General features: G+C 45.8%; 1 long non-coding RNA gene across 1 annotated transcript in view; it reads right to left on the reverse strand.

The window, feature by feature from the left end:
* LOC143983748 (uncharacterized) overlaps window positions 1-17,791 on the reverse strand; it is a 55,128-nt gene that overhangs the window by 8,358 nt on the left and 28,979 nt on the right. Inside the window, exon 2 of the long non-coding RNA XR_013274639.1 lies at window positions 10-94. This is a non-coding gene — a long non-coding RNA (uncharacterized LOC143983748). The remainder of the gene's footprint in view (window positions 1-9; window positions 95-17,791) is intronic.

Genomic DNA, 17,791 nt, shown 5'->3' on the forward strand with positions numbered 1-17,791 from the left:
TAAACTTACCACAAAGTGAAGCCATCAAGGTCATATGTGTGGAGTAATCCTGGTGTTACATTCTGTGTTCTCCTGGGACCGTTGTAATCATGAACTGCATGGAAACAAGCAATTAATAAATGTTAATATGGGTGATTTTTGTTTTGGCTCCATTTTTGTACAATGGGGGTTAAAAATAAAATATATGTTTGAATAAATAAATGCTTATGGTAGATCTAAGCCCAATCATTAAAATCTCAAATAAGATTTAAAGTGAATTTATCATGTTAATGTTATTTCAAAAGTGCTTGTCCGTTATTTTTAATTCTGAAGCTCTCATTGAAATAACAACTGGTGGTCCTTCCATGAAAGTCCTTGTGCAGGTACTTCTTGTTACAGGACTATATCGCCCTGTCCCTGTGTGCTCCTGCAGTGACACCCCATCGCAACTGGCTGTTGTACCACATATTATGCAGACATGGTCCACAGTTTGCACCATCAAGAAATGCATCCTACCATCGCTGGAGTACTGAATCAAAACTGAGATGCAATAATGGATGAAAAACAGTTAACCCCCCCCCCCCCCAAAAAAAAACAGCAATTTTATTTTCCCTTACGTCAGCGAGCAGCGATTGCAGGACAGAGGACGGAGCACCAACAATGGCTGGGACATGGGAGTCTATGGGTGACGTCAATGCTCCCTGAGCCAAAGTTGTAGGATCACGTGACCAGACTAGATTAAAAATATGTAAGTACACAGATCTTTTATTTATACAGGTTAGGCAGTATAGTTAGGAGGAGGGAACATGTGTAAGAATAGTTAAACTTAGGCTTTTCTTCCACTTTAACCAGTTTCCACCCGCAGTATAGCCGAAAGGCAACTACAGCGCAGGCATCCTTTGCCAGGACCCCCTCTGATTCACGGACGGCATGCTCTGTGATCACAGAGTCCTTTGGGCTCAGCTGATCACAGATTGGGGTAAAGGGCCAATTACAGCGGCCCTTTATCACTTGATCAGCTGTCAGCAAATACAGTTGATCACAGGATGTAAACACAAGCTGGTTATCTGCTTTTCTTTCCTCATGCTGACAGCGTGAGGAGAGAAGAAAAGAGACGATAACTGACTTATGTAAGGGACAGCGGCACTGATAATCAGTGCAGTCCCAACCAGTGTTGCCAATCAGTCCCCACCAGTGCTGCCAATCAGTGCCCACCAGTGCTGCCAATCAGTGTCACCTATCAGTGATGCCGATCAGTGCCCATCAGTGCCGCCTATTAGTGCTGCCTATCAGTGCCACCTCTCAGTGTCCTTCAGTGCTGCCTATCAGAGCCGATCAGTGTCACCTATCAGTGCTAACCATCAGTGCCTCCTCATCAGTGCCCATCAGTTCCATCTATCAGCAGTGCACCCTATCAGTGTACATCAGTGAAGCCTCATCAGCGCATATCAGTGAAGGAGAAAAATTACCTGTTTGCTAAATTTTATAAAACAAAATGAACATTGTTTGTTTTGTTTTTTCAAAATTTTTTGTTTTTTGTTTGTTTAGCAAAAAACGAAACAAAAAAACAAACAAACCCACTGGTGATTAAATACCACCAAAAGAAACTGTTTTAAAAAATTCAAAAAATACAACGTACTCCTGATCCCAGTGTTCAAATGAACTTGATTTGCCCTACAGCAGCTGTTATCAATACATATCAAAACTATTAAGATCAAAATGCCTGATTAAAAACCAAACACTAACAGTTCTAAAATTGCCTACCACCAAAAGAAAGCTCTATTTGTGTGCAAAAAAAATATAAAAAAATGTCATATGGGTACAGTGTTGTATGACCGCGCATTTGTCATTCAAAGTGCGACAGTGCTGAAAGCTGAAAATTGGCCTGGGCACTAAGGGGATAAAAGTGCCCAGTAGGCAATTGGTTAAAGAATATGTCAACCCAACATTTCATATTCCTGATATGTGCCTGCTGTACCATGTACTTGTATGAAAAAGTATCCTGTTTTCTTCCTTTGCGTGAAATCCCTGGTGTTCCTGTCAGTCCCTCTGCTTTCTTATTAAAAACTGACCACACTAAGCAGGAGAATACACCATGATAAGTGCTCCAGCTCTGCTGGGAACTCAGCCTGCTCTCCTCCACTGATCAGATTTGTACTGACACGCCCCCCCCCTCCCCTTTCTGCGCAGCCTTCCACTGGGAATTTCATTGTGCTGATATTCCTCCTCTCCCCAGCTCTGCAGCTTAGGACAGAGGGAATGTGATCATTTATAAAATAGGGAGGATTTTTTTTTCCTATTTTTTTGTTTGTTATATCTATACACAAATGTTTTGGCTTTGATTTCTATTTTAAATTGAATGGGTTACATAGTTAGTAAAGTTGAATAAAGACACCAGTCCATCCAGTTCAACCTGAGTGTCTACAATTGTCCCCATCTCTGTACATTGCACACTCACATCGGTCCCTACCCTCAAGGAGCCCACAATCCAAGGTCCCCATTTATATACTAGGGCCAATTTACCTACCTGCATGTCTTTGGAGTGTGGGAGGAAACTGGAGTACCCAGAGGAAACCCACAAAGGCACAGGGAGAACATGCAAACTCTAGGCAGGTAGTGTTGTGGTGTGGTTGGGATTCGAACCAGTGACCCTTCTTACTGCTAGGTGAGAGTGCTGAGTGCTGAGTGCTAACCACTACACCACTGTGCCGCCCGGGTGTTTTACAAGTTGAGAGTTTAGAATCAATTTAAATATTCAGGTTTAATTGTAATAATTCCTGGTGATCCTGCCAGAAAGGTCCTTGTTAAGGCACTTCCTTTTATGGGTGATAACTGTCTCCCAATTGTGCACCATGCCACATTCCCCCCTGTTTTAGACATGGGTGGGTGACACATGGCACAGGTCCACTGTTAAGCTGACCATAGATGGACTGAATCCTGGCCGGTTCAGCAGGGATCAGCCGAGATCCAATCCATCTGCGGGCAGGCTGGTTGTACCCAAGTTGATCCATCAAACAGCCTGTTTGATTTTTTACATGCGATTACTGATGGCGGCTATAGCCACTAGCAGCAATAATTCTGTTCTTCTGGCCAGGAAGGCTCCATGTTTGCAGAACACAAAAGCGCTGTGGGAGGGATTCCCCTTTCATCAATGACTGTGTTGATGGAGGAATTGAGCGATTTGTTTTCCTTCCACTTGTGCTGGAAGGAAAGAAAATCACATAATCTATGGGCTGCTTTAGAAAGCCAGTGCAGAGCAAAAACATAAAGATATTTTCCTGTAGACAGGAAGTGGCTGAAAAAAATGATCAACTACAACATAAAAAAAAAAGAAAATTCATTAAAAAAAATAAAGAAATAAAAAAGGTGAGAAGCTGTGTTTTATGAAAAGTTGTCTGCCAATTAGTTATGATACTTTTAGCAAACCGAATATTCATTAAGGGTTTAGATAGATGTACTTGAATACAGTTATATGCATGGACGTAAGCTAAAACATTTATAATGGGAATTTTTATTTGGTATTAATATTATGAACACCTTCTATAAAAGGATAAGGGACTTCTGCGTAATGGTCATTTTTGCATTTCCTGTATTTACCCAGAAGTCTTTTGTTCTGCCCTGACCACAGCCCCACATAACTACCAATAAATAGCGGTGAATAACGGTGGCCATGCGACAGAATTAGGGCCAGATCACACCACATGCAGTCCAGTGTGTTCTTTTTTTCTGCATCAAAAACGCATGGAAAGTAGGTTATATGGTTTTCAATGGCATAGTTCACACCAGTGCTTGCAGTTCCAGTGCGTTCTAGTTCCAGAAAAAAAGTAGAACATGCTGCATCTTTCCTGCACTGGAAAGCTGTAAAACGCATCAAAAGTGCAATGGACTGCACCGCACCGAAACTCACGTGTCCTTATTTGAGGTTAAGAAAAAAAGAGGGGGGAAAAATGCACAGGACTGCACCAAAAATGCACTGGAACGCGCATGAAGAAAAGCATCTGGAGAGTATCCGAACTGTGATTTTATGGTGTGGACTGGCCCTTAGAGACATTCTCGTTCAGCTGTGCTTTTTTGGATTTTGGAGCTATTACTAATCCAGTCTTTCTGTTTATTTTGCAGTAGTTGTTCCATGGCCTGCATAGACACATCCATATAACAAGCTGCTCACTCCTGCAAAACTTGTAAGCAATGTCTCTCATTTGATAATCCCATTGATTGTGGACTGTTCTAGCATTGATTGTGAGCTGTGCCATCATTGCTCTTTCTGAATGATGGCATCATCGAAACCGTCAGCAAGTGGAGGAGCAAAGCATACAAACCTTGTGCTGGAAGAGCACGGCTCTCTGCTGCTGTGTAGAGACTACTCTATAGAAACTAGAGCGGGGGAGTCTACATTGCAGATTGATAGACTGTAACTGTAACTATTCCAGAGCAGATAAGAACATGACAAAATTGTCAGAGGTTTTTTACAATGTACACAAAATAATGGGTTAAAACCAGTGGTGACTGTTGTTTTTTTTGGGGGGGGGGGGCAGCAAACAACTACCCCCCCAGCGGCACCTCAACCTCTCCCTCCCCCCCAGTACTTACCCCATCTAGGAGGAGGTCAACCGTGCAGTGGGCATCTGGGCAGCGGGTGTTCTGATAAAATGTTTAACCTGGCAGAATGAGCAACCCGCGTCACTTCCGTTTTCTTTAAACCATAATGAATTGCAGATTTTCACAAATTGGTGTTTGGACACAACACCGGCAACTGAACAGAGTCCAGTACATGATAATATAAGCAGAGACTGCTACACTGCTCTGAAACTAACCAAAAAATGGCCGCCTCCGAGGTGGTAACAACTTTGTCCTCGTTAGTCGCTGTGCTGTGAAAATAGCAACATTTTCCTGTACCGGACTATATTCGGTAGCCGGTGATGTGTCCAAACACCAATTATTCTAAATAGTAATGTGGTTTAATTTTCTGCCGAGTTGCCTATTTTATCATGGACATCTGCATTCGGAGAGCATGCATTGACTCCTGTGTCCTCTCCTCATCGCTTTGGCAGTGTGGCGCCGTCCCTCCTCCTAGGCATCCAATAGGATTGCCTGTCCTGTCAGCCAATTGGGTGATGGGCCTCATACCGGTTTCCTGATTGGCCGGGAAGACCAGTGTTAGAATAGCGAATATTCATTCGCTATTCTAACACAACTGGGTGGGCTGGGAGCGCATTCTCTGGGCCCGGAGTCCACCCTATTTTGAAGCCTATTGGAGCCTCTGGCTCTGATCAGTGCTTCAAAAAATACCCCCCGCCACTGTAATTCATGCACCTGGCATCCTATAAGGGGATGGATGCATTGATAGGAGGGGCGGCGGCATGGATAGGGGAGGCAGTGCCTGTACACCCTTAACGGATGGGCTGCCCCTGGTTAAAATTATATTCTTTTTCTCCAAAAACAATCCAAACACATCGACTACTTAATGGCCCTGCAATCTGTTTATTCATAAAATTGTTTGCTACTGTGTATTTCTGCCTCCTACCTCTCCTTTTCCCTCTCATTTCTGTTTGTTTAGAATGAGCAGCACACGTTAGTCGCGGTCATGTGCACTGCTCTATGCACACTGCAAATCTCATAGTCCTTAGTCCATCTCAGGAACAAGCAAGGGGGGGTGGATACGTTCCTGCATACAGGGGCATCATGATAAATGAATAAATATAGGGGATCTTCACCCTACAAAGAAAAAAATTACTTTAAAAATTAAAAGCTGCTGACTTTTAATAACTGGCCACCTGTCCGTGATGTGTCCCAGAAGGCTGTGGGTAAAGAGAGGGAGGGGCAAACTTCTGCCCGGATTACCTAGAAGTAGGAGTGGGTACCTATCAAAAAATAAAATAAAATTTGAACGTGCCGAATGTGGTAGAGGAGGGGGGAGGAGGACATAAAAACAGAACTTCCCCGTTAGGGTGAATTTCCGCTTTAAAGTGGTTGTAAACCCTTACAAACCACTTTGACCTACAGGTAAGCCTAGATTAAGGCTTACCTGTAGGTCCAAGAAATATCTCCTAAACTTATACGGTTTAGGAGATATTTGCCCGAAGACGGGCACCGCTGTCTACGGTGCATGCGCCGTAGACAGCGGCGCACAGGCGCACTGAGCGCGGCATTTCCAACAACGGAGCTGCCGCGCGTGTCGGCTCCCGTGCGCATGCGCGGGAGTGACGTCATTGCGGCTCCGCCGAATGACAGCAGCGGAGCTGCGAGACCCCACCAAAAAGATGGATTCGCCGGACTACAGGGGACAGCGGTGACATCGCTGGCTCCTGTGTCAGGTAAGTGACACATAATGGGCTACTATGTTATGCATAGTAGTCCATTATGCTTTGCCTTTGCAGGGAATGAAAGAGGAAGTAAACCCATGGTATTTGCGCAAATGTTTATCAAACCAATATATTTGTAAAAAAATACGCTAAAACCATCATTGGCAGATAAAAACACAGCACATTTTACAAAATTCCTACTAAATATAAAAGCTTAACCTGCAATGCATACATTAAGCCTTTACCTTGCAAATACTTTTTTGTTTTTGTTCCACGTTTGAAGCGGAACCACCTTTTTTGTAAGGGGTAGTAATTCTGTAAGGTTGCAGAGGTGCTGTGTTTCATGTGGTAGAGTACCCTGGCTCCTCTTTTCAATATTATGTTTACTATGCCATTGTGGTATATGTGTGATATAAGGTTTAAAGTGGCTATGATTTTCTTAAATTATGGGTTTATAATGTAATTATGATGTCAGAGGTCTCTGATTGGTGATTTAAATTCTTGTCTATTGCATTACATTGCATTTATCACATGCTTGACGAAGCGGTCCTGCGTGACTCTGAAACATTGCACTTACACAATGTGATTGCTTTAATAAAACCCTGTACTTTTAAATGGATTTGTGGTGGGCTAGCGACATACACATTTTTGCACGTTAACCAACTGGTTTTGCTACAGCACCCATCATACTCCAGGCTTATCAAGGAAAAAGTGAGGTTGAAAAATATTAATGATGATATATTGTCCCACTGTACCAGCAGATGTTTGACACACATTCTGCAGACATGATCCACTATTGTCACCTTCAAGAAATCAGTCTGATGCAAAGATACACAGCCAACCTGGAGCAGGTAGGTGCATGTAGACAGGAAATGACCAAAAGATGCCGGATGAGATTGCTGTGATGGAAAAAAAAAAGTGGAAAAGTGGAACTATTTTATGAAAAATTTTATGATACACAGTGCACAGTGAACATGCATGAATATGTAGCAGCCAATCACATTAATTTGTAGCCAGATCCATTAAGATTTTATTTTGGATTGGAGTATTATGGGTTATTATGTATTGAACATCCTCATTTATCTTTGTTCAGCTACATGAGATATCTTTAACCACGTAGTAATGAGATGTTAAGGTGGTTCAAAAGCCTAATCAGTTTTTACCTTGCATTAAGGCTCCCCCCCACCTTATACTTACCTGAGCCCTCATTCCATCCAGCGCTGTGCACTTCTGCAGCTCTTCTCTCCCCTCACTTCCGTGTCTCACAAACTTTGCTGGGGCAGCGAGAGACATTGGCTCCCAGTGCTGTCAATCTAGCCAGCGATGAGGGAGCAGGGCGGGGGGGGCACTGTCTGTGTCAATGAACTTGGGCTTCCCATGCGGGTATTGGACAGAGAGGAGGAGCCAGGAGCGTCGGCAGGGGACCCAAACAAAAGGAGTTTTGGAGCCACTCTGGGCAATTCCATTGCCCACAGCAGGTAAGTATAGATATGCCCGCATACTAGCTCATTATGAAATACTTACCTTAGAACGAGGCCCCGACATCTGGCTCAATCCACGCCGAGGGAGCTGACATGTTCCCTCTGCGTTTCTTCCGGGTATCGCGGCACCGGCACTGTGAGTGGCCGGAGCCGCGATATCGTCACTCCTGCGCGTGCGCACGGGAGATTCCTTTCCGGCAGGGTCCGGCATCTGCCGGACTTTCTGCCAAGGATCCCCTGTGAGCATGCGCCACTGCAGTCAGCGGCGCATTGCGAGGGGAATATCTCCTAAACTGTACAGGTTTAGGAGAGATTTTTTTTACCTACAGGTAAGCCTTATTATAGGCTTTCCTGTAGGTTAAAGTAAAAAAATTAACTATACAACCACTTTAAAAAAAATATATATATCCTTTACAATTACTTTAACCTTTTGTTGACTTCTGTAAAATACATTGAGCTTAATCAATAAGACAGTACAAACAGCAAGGTGCAGAAACCCATAAAAACTATTTAGATCACCAAAGTATCAATTCCAATTCGGTTATTTCCATTTGATCTTTGGTATATTAAAGCACACCAACAAAAAATGCTAGATACCTGCCCTGCCTGTAGATGCAATACTTTGGGGTTGTTTTAGTAACGAGTTTAGTAAATGAGGGGAAGCTCTGCTGGCTTCCATCATCTAGTCATGTGCAAGCATGCTGTTTTTTTTCCTTGCATGTGATTGGGTATTCTTTGTAAAGTGAAGATTCACCTAATTTACTAAGGTCTGGAGCAACTGCACTTCCAAAGTGCACAATCTATTTGCCTTTACTAAATCAACCCCTTTGAGTTGCGGAAAGGTTCCCAAACACACAAGTATAGTGGGTGCATTGTCATGCACTGCATTCAAAATTTACTTGAGTCTGGTTTTTGCAGCATTGTGGTGCATTGGCAATCCATTCAACATAAATGCGCTGAATTAAGGCCATGAGGTGGATCCATTCAGTGGAGTCTGCCAGCTCAGCAGGAGATCGCTCCGTTGATCTCCGCTGAGGCAGCGGATGACAGGTCACAGGAGCCTGTCAGAGCCCCGCTGATCTCTATGGGGAGGTCGGACGAAAAGGAACAGCATGTTTTCATCAGATCTCATCCAATCCGATAAGACGGATGGCAAATGTATCGGCATACGTCTGTTTTTAGCAGATCGGATGGCAGACGGGTGTCAGCGGACAGATCTCCGCTGACATCTGTCTCCCCATAGAAATCAATGGTTGGCCCGCTTGGATCCGCCTGAAAAATGGACATGCAGATCCGAGCGGGCTTGTCATGTGAAAGGGACCTAAAGGGGTTGTAAGCCATCATTTTTTGTTTTGTTTTTTGTAATAGAAAAATCAAACATGCCTATACTTACCTGCACTGTGCAATCGTTTTGCACAGAGCAGCCCGACTCTCTTTTTCTGGGGTACCCCAATGATGGCTCCTGCTGCTATCAATCTGTTCAAATGAGGAGAGAGACAGCGGCTTGATTGGATCAGGCTCAGGTAAGAAAAAGGGGGGGTCTGGCGGGACATGCAGCACAGAAAGTTTTTCACCTTAATGCATAGAATGCATTAAGGTGAAAAACCTTGAGGCTTTATAACCACTTTAATACAACACATGCTAACATGCATGCAGTAGAGCACTATAATACAATGCAACAATGTGAAGAGAGCCTAAGATAGTTGGATAGTTTGTACAGCGGCTCTGACCTGAGCTGCCAATTTTTTTCATTCAACCCACTGGCTTGAACGAAAAAAAAAAAAAAAAACTGATAGTGTGTACTAGGCTTTAAGCTGGTAATACACTTAAAGGATAAGTGCACCCCAAGGCCCCTTTCATACTTGTACGACACAACAGTCTGACTGTGGTTCAGACTTTGCCCTGTGACATCCAACATGTGTCCGACTTCAATAAACAGGTATCCGATCCAATCTAAAAAACAAAACGGCATGGGTTCCCCCTCCAAGAGCATACAGAGCCCTTCGATCTGGCATGGATTTTAAAGGGAACCCCCACGCCGAAAAAACAGAGTGGGGGTCCCCCACAAAAATCCATGCCAGACTTCAATAAACAGGGATCCGACTTTGATCCCTGACAATACCAGGCCCTGTCTGGTATGAATCTTTAGGGGGAACTCCACACACAATGTAAAAAACAAAACGGCATGGGTTCCCCCTCCAAGAGCATACCGGGCTCTTCAGTCTGACATGGATTTTTTTTTTTTTTTTTTTTTTATAAATATTTTTATTAGAGTTTAACAAGATACAAGAAGCATATCAATTGACAAATTGCATGAGGTATGAGATTCAAATACCTGGTAAAACAAGACTTAGGAGAAAGACCTAACCATAAGCATTATTCAAGAAGAAGGAAGAAAGAGGGGAAAAAGAAAAGAAAGGAGAAGAGGAGGAGGGGGGGGGGGGGAGGAGGAATCTGGGGGATGTGTGCCATCTTAAGCGCTGCATAGTACAGTAAACATCATATCACGGGGAACTGACAACCATAAGAAACATAATATCAATATCCAATACCCCTACATACTAATGACAGTTGATACGTTGAAGACACATTAATAGTAGATCTGTGGTAGCCAAAAAGATAAGTCTGAGGAGACACATGGTGGATAGAGAGAACAAGCATCAAGGAGGTAGTAGGATGACCGGAGCAGCCGGAAGGTTATCTCATGGGTTCATGGCGGATAATGCACTACATTGAGAGGATGGGTAGGAATATGGGAGGTCGGTAGCTTAAGTACTCCTAGCGAGTTATTAAGGTTGCGATGGAGGTACCATTCGGTGTATCTGAAAGGGTACATAATTGATGGAATGTCGTCTGGAGAAAAGGATTGTTCAATGTAGACTTTCCACCTTGCGAAAAACCGGGTAGTAGACTGGAGATGCGAGGAAATAGTGTCCAATCTTTCCATGTAGAACAGGGATAAAAGAGCCTGCTGTAAGCCATATAGACTCGGAGGGGACGAGGAGATCCAATGGGACATAATAGTTCTACGAGCAGCCAGCAGACAGATGTGCATCCAGTGTGAAAGCACCCCAGATCCAGGGTGAGTCTCGTCAGAGTTAGTTAGGCCACAGCTAAACAAGCACATGAGTGGCTCCTTCGGCAAACGAATTGTGGTAATAGTGAATATGTAATGTATCACCGAGTCCCAAAAGGTGGAAATTGAAGTACATTCCCAGAGGCGATGAAGCAAGGTGGGGCGATCCAAGGAACACCAAGGACACTTTGCTTGGGAGGGATCTCCAGTGGTGGTGCGAAATGGGTAGTAGGCCCTGTGTGCAAGCTTAAATTGCATTTCCCTCCAGACTTCAGAAATGACGAGTTTATGAACGAGTCTGTATCCTTTTAGAATATCGTCAGAGAGGGTCGTGTCGCCAAAGATGGAGGCCCAATTTTTGAAAGGGGCGAGGTGGTACTTATCAGCTTGATAGGAGATCAACCGGGAGTAGAGATCGGAGATGGAATAAGTGTCACGTTGAAGCATGGAGTCAAGGGGAGACTTGGAGCAGGAGCCTGGCTGAGTCCCTCCTATAGCTTGCAGATAGTGAGTTAGTTGGAAGTAGTGAAACACTTGAGATGGAGTATTCGCCAGCCAAAGTATGGTAAGGTTTGAGTCGTCCCTGAGGAAGGTCATATAGGGAGGCTACCGAAGTAAGACCTTTCGAACTCCAAAGTGTGAAGGCATGGTGTGTCGTGGAGGGAGGAAACATTGGGTTCCCCTGGATAGTCAGATGTGTAGAGAAGTTGGTAGATAGTCCCATGAGTTTTCTGACTTTCCTCCACGCAATAATTGTGTCACGGATGAGAACATTGACCTTAAGATGACCCGGAAGAACATGTAGATTGGAGTGAAGAACAGCAGGGAGAGTATAAGGATGTACCAGTGCATTTTCGAGAACATAGTTCGAATATCTAGATTTACCCACTAGCCAATCCAACCCTTGGCGTACTAGACAAGACAGGTTATAGAAGCGAACATTGGGCAGGCCAGCCCCTCCCCCGGACTTCGGGAGACTTCGTTTCTGAAGAGCAATGCAAGGCTTCTTATTTGCCCATAGAAAGGCATTCAGGGCTTTGTGTAGTTTTTGGATGTCAGAGTGTTTTACTAAAAGTGGGATAGTTTGCATCGGGTATAACAATCTCGCAAATGAAACCATCTTGAAAAGGTGGCATCTCCCAAAGAGCGAGAGCGGCAGGCCTGCCCAAGACTCTAGTTCCCGCACAATCTTGGTCAACAGTGGAGGGTAGTTGAGGGAGTACAGTGAGGAGGGTTCCCTACCTATGCATATACCTAAATATGTGATGGAGTGTCGTGCAAGAGTGAAGGGTGAAGATGACTGCCAGAGTCTGGCTTTGCGTCGATTTAGGGCTAGAACTTCAGTTTTGTCATAATTAATCCGAAACCCCGAGCATTGCCGGAAATTTGTAAACAGGTCACGAATGGTGGTAAAATCTGTTAAAGGGTCCGAAGAGAATAGGAGAATGTCATCTGCAAAGAGGGCAGATTGCAAGGTTTGGTCCTGTATGGGGATACCACTAATTCCTTCAGGGGAATTTAGGATTCTTGACAGGGGTTCAATGGCCAAATTAAAAAGTAGGGGAGAGAGTGGACAACCTTGCCGTGTGCCTTTAGTGAGGGGAATAGTCGGAGAGACAAAATCTGGAGTCACCAGCTTGGCAGTTGGGGCAGCATACATCTGGCGCAGGAAATGCAAGACCGGGCCAGAGAAGCCAAAGGTCTGGAGAACCTTAAACAGCCAGGTAAAATTGATGTTATCAAAGGCCTTCTCGGCATCAACCGAGATAATGGCCATGTCACAATCCGGATTTCGCTTGGCACATTCCAGTGCCAAGAGAACCTTACGGATGTTAAGGGTTGCAGATCTACCAGTGGTGAAACCAGATTGAGCTGGGTGAAGAAGAGAGGGGAGGAGCGCCGCTAGACGGGAAGATAGGAGCCCCCCTTCCAGAGAGCAGTAAACACCTTACACAAGGTGTCAGGAAGGAAGTCTTGAGTAATCTTATAAAATTCCGCAGTATAGCCATCAGGACCTGGGGCTTTGGAGGAGGATAGGTGTTTAATAGTGGATTTAACATCTGCTATTGTGATGGGGGCGTTAATGGCTTCCAGTTGCGTGGCAGTTATTTTTGGCAAGTGGATTTTGGATAATAGTCGATCCGCTAAGGATTGGTCGATAGGGTCAGTGGCGTATAAAGAAGTGTAATATTCAGTGAGAATATTACTAATCTCCTCTGGAGCAGAAGCAAGAGACCCATCTGCACGTTTCAGGGTATGTATGTAGGTGGGGCGATGAAAGCCTGAACAAAGCCTAGAGAGAAGTTTCCCTGCCTTGTTGCCGTATTTATGGAGGCGCAGTGTGTGGTAGGAGGAGGTCAGACGTTCCTGTGCATCGGCCCAGAGGTCAAATTCCTGCTTGGCTAATTGCCAGGCAAGAAGGTTAGCAGGAGAACGACTGCGCAGAAGGTTGAGATGCATTGTACGTAACTTTTGGCTAGCTAGCAAGTATTGCTTCTTGGAATGTTGCTTATGTCTGGAAACATAGGCTATGATCTTGCCCCTAAGGTAGGCCTTTCCCGCTTCCCAAAACAAGTTAGGGTCATTTAAGTGTGCACCGTTACTGTCAGTATATTCCGACCAGCTAGTTAACAGCATCTGCTTGAAATCCTCGCTATCTGCTAAATGTGTAGGGAAACGCCACGTGTTTATTGGCGACGAGGGTTTGGCATATAGTAAACGGACTAGGACTGGGCTATGGTCTGTGATTACCATATCTTTAATCTCCGGGTCTCTAACGAACGACACTAGGGGCGGGGATGCAAAAAAGTAATCGAGTCGCGAGAAAGATTTGTGAGGGGGCGAGAAATAAGTGAATTCCCGATCGGTGGGGTGAGCAAGGCGCCAGACATCAGTGAACTGGAGGGTGGAAAATGTCCTATCTAGTGGTGTGGTAGCGGGTGTGCGAGGACCGATCATGGTGATATCAGGAGGATCCCGATATTGCCTATCCTCTAGCGGGTTAATGACTGAATTAAAGTCCCCACCAACTAAATGTAGAGTTTCAGGCACGTTCGATATCCAAGCCAGCAGGTCTTGGAAAAATGCGGAGTCAGGTGAATTAGGGGCATAGATGTTAGTAAAGGCTAGATCTTTGTTGTTCAAAGAGAGACGTACGGTAAGCATACGCCCACCCGAGTCAGTGCGAACGTCCCGTGTCGTATAGCGAAGGTGTTTGTGTAGAATAACTACACCTGCCTTGCGACCATCCGCAGGTGAGCCAAAGACCTCTCCGACCCAGAGTTTCCGGAGGCGAGAGATGTCGTCAGCGGACAGATGGGTCTCCTGAAGGAGCGCGACATCCGCCCGCAGACGTTGAAGATGTCTAAGTATTTTCATGCGTTTAGCAGGAGATCTAAGGCCCTTGACATTACACGTAACCACGGTCAGTTGGGTTCCGCTTGTGTCAGCCATCAGGTGTGTGGTGAGTGTACAAGAGTCTCAGATCTACCATTAAAGGAGATCCGATGGGACTTAGGGTGGGTATTGTAGTAGGGGCGGGTATGTGTATATAAGACGGCACATTGGACAGGGGGGGAGGAGAGAGAGGGGAGGAAAGGAGAGCAGGAAAAGGAGTAGTAGGAAAAGAGTAAAGAAGAGAGAGAAAGACAGGACAGTAAAGCAACTAAACAAGTGTAAACCACATCTTCACTTTTTTCCACACAAGGAACGTTGTAGAAACACATCTCCCAGAGAGTGACCGCACCCCCTGGGAGAGGCAAGATTTGCACCTCGGGGTAGAGGGAGGGGTATAAGGAAAAGCTAGGGGAAAAGGGGGAGGACCCAGGCAAAACAAGGGAAGGGAGGAGGGGGAAGGGAGGAAAAAAGAAGAAAAGGGGAGGGAGGACCAGGGAAGAAGGGTAGGGTAATGGACTGCAGGAGGAATCAGATAGCAGCAGCAAAATAAAATAATGGGAGCATCAATATATCAAGTAACATAGGTAGAAGAAACATAGGTAAAAGAAAATAACCAAAAAACATCAGTACACAAGCCCATGGCAGGCAGCCGGGCCTAGGTTATTAAAAACAACAAAGAAAAATGTAAACCATCCCCCTGTATATACCAATCCGTAACAAAAACGATGGGAGAGGTATAAAGTGAGGGAGCAGTCGCAAACCCAACACACTGAAGGTTCGCATAACAACTTGCAAAACTGTAGGGCAGCGAACATCCATCCTGCATTAAATCAATAGGAGTAGCAGGATCACCAACACAAGGAAAGGCGCTGAAGCTCAGCAAAAGGTGATCTTCAGCGAAGGGCTGTGCGGGGAGGATAAGTGGTCGAGCGGCTTCGTTTGTAAGGCGGTTTTTCAGGACTCATACGTTGGGGGGTGCCGGTGTGAGGCTCGAGAGCCGATCCAGGCGAAAGACTTCTGGTTGAGGGGGCATGGGCCGTGTCCATGTCTGCAGGATAGTTAAGAAAGTGTTCTGCCTCAGCAGGAGAGGTAAACGTGCGGCGGGTACCATCAGAGGAAGTAATATGAAGTACCGCCGGGTATGCTAGAGTAAATTTAACATGGTTGTTGAAGAGGGCCGCACAGATCGGTGAAAAGGCCTTGCGCATCTTCATGACTTCAATGGAATAGTCAGCAAATAGAAGCAAGGTCGACACCCATCGACAGTCAGGGAACGTTGGGATCGAAATTTTTGTAGAATGGCATGCTTATCAGCATAGTTGAGGTAGCGGACAATGACTGCCCTGGGTTTAGCGCGCTGTTCATTGGGGTGGCCTAGGCGGTGGGCCCGTTCAACAATGCATGGCGTTTTGAGGCCTAATTGCGCAGGAATGGCTTCAGCGCAAATGTCAGTCAGCTGTGCAGCAGTAACCGATTCGGGTAGGCCCACTACCCTCAAGTTGTTCCTTCTGGCCCGATTTTCCAAATCATCGATTTTAATCCAGAGGTCTCTGGTAGAATGGGTAAGGCGTGCTATGGCCGCAGATTGTGCTGTGGTGTCATCTTCCATGAGGGAGATGCGTTCCTCCGCGTGTGTGAGGCGTTGGGCCTGCAGCTGGAGTTCAGTGTGGAGCTCCATGGCCTTTTGTATAGCTGTGTCTATAGTAGCGGTTAGCGTGGGGGTCAGGAGAGACACTACTGCCTGTGCGATGTCAGCAGAGGGGGCCGTGGCAGCGTTGGGAGCCGCCGGAGACAGCGGGGAAGGCTCAGTGAGGCATTGCATAGGCGCCATCTTGGCCGCAGTCTCGGCCTGGTCCGTGTCAGCGGCGACCGCTGCGGCGAACGATCTGTGCGCGGATCGCTCCACAAAGCGATCCATCGGCGGCTCAGCGACTCCCGGAGTCCGGTGGGGGGGTCCCCGAGGCGTATGGCAGGCTTAGAGGCCGGTTTCAGGGGGGTGAGCGGTCGGAGCGGTATCCGCTTACCTCCTCCTCATGTGGCGCCGGAACAGGAAGTCGACATGGATTTTAAGGGGAACCCCCACGCCGAAAAAACTGAGTAGAGGTACCCCACAAAATCCATACCAAACCCTTATCTGAGCAAACAGCCCTGGAGGTCAGGAAAGGGGGTGGGGACGAGCGAGCGCCCCTCCCCTTTGAACCTTACCCGGCCATGCCCCCCCATCCCAAAGCGCCTTGTCCCCATGTTGATGAGGACAATGGCCTCTTCCCCGACAACCCTGGCCATTGGGTGTCAGGGATCTGTGGATGGGGAGCTTATTGGAATCTGGCCCCCCCACCCTATGTGATTGAGTATCGGACACATTGTACAGATTCGCCTAAAAAAATTGTAAATAATAAAACAGTACACAGGTTTTAAAGTAATCTTATTAAGCAGCTCCGGCGTCTCTTCCAACTTCCAGGATATTACAACATACATTCAATTACATATATGCAAGGTATAATTACCACTGAAAGGTGAAAAGAGAGATCTCCTGACCAGAATTTTAAAATAGTTGGATGATCCCTGTGGGTCCATAGCCCTCCGCATTCCGAGGGTAGAATAGGCCCAACCCGATACAGCCTACAAGTAGTCACATTAGGGACGCCCCAGGAGGATAAGGGAAGCCAACACCTGCGCTGGACATGGATTTTTTCAAGTCATCAAAATGAGTCATTACTTGGACCCAATGGCTGGTATTCGGCAGCTCATCATCTGATTAGATGCAGTCAGTGGTCGGCTGGCCATTATTCATTGGCTCTTTTGACAAAAGTAAATTGTTCAATTTTTGTGTGTGACGATAGCAAATTAATTTTCGCTATTTTAACACTAACCTTCCTCCCCGTCAATCAAGAGGCAGGGCATCTGACCCGTTTCCTGACTGGCCAAATCACCAGGCCACCCTGTTGGATGCCTGGCACTTAGGAAGAGGAGCGGAGGAGACATTCTGGAGTGGAGGTCGATAAGTCCCCTCTCACAGAGTCGCACGCATGGGGTGGGGTTGGGATGTTGCTGTTAGAGACACAGTGGCTGCATATACTGGGCACAGTGGCTGCATATGATGGGCACAAGAAGCAGCATATGATGGGTACACATGGCTGCATATGGTGGGCACAGTGGTTGCAATTGATGGGCACAGTGGCTGCATTTGATGGGCACAATGTTCGCATTTGATGGGCACAGTGAGGCTGCAATTGATGGGGAGTTTTCAGTATTTTTCAGTTTGTTTGCGCCCCCCCCCCAAAAAATGTTGAGCACTAGCCACCACTGGTACTGAATACAGACCGGCAGACGCATAGCTATTTGTCTAATTATGTACATGTCTGTCTGTCGATCTACCTGCCTTTTGCTTAGGTAATGTAATTACATACTGTATTGTCTAAGCAAATTGCCCATTCTCTATAGCCGTAAATAGTCCACATACGCAGAAGCATTTTGGTTAATGCTTTCAAATATCATTGGAATGCTCTGTATTTTAATTACCAGTGATTTCCATGCACTAACTACCTTATTCTGTA

Source organism: Lithobates pipiens, unplaced genomic scaffold (genome assembly GCF_037356315.1).
Source record: "Lithobates pipiens isolate NorthernLeopardFrog02 unplaced genomic scaffold, aLitPip1_a1.2 Scaffold_16, whole genome shotgun sequence".
Classification (NCBI taxonomy): domain Eukaryota; kingdom Metazoa; phylum Chordata; class Amphibia; order Anura; family Ranidae; genus Lithobates; species Lithobates pipiens.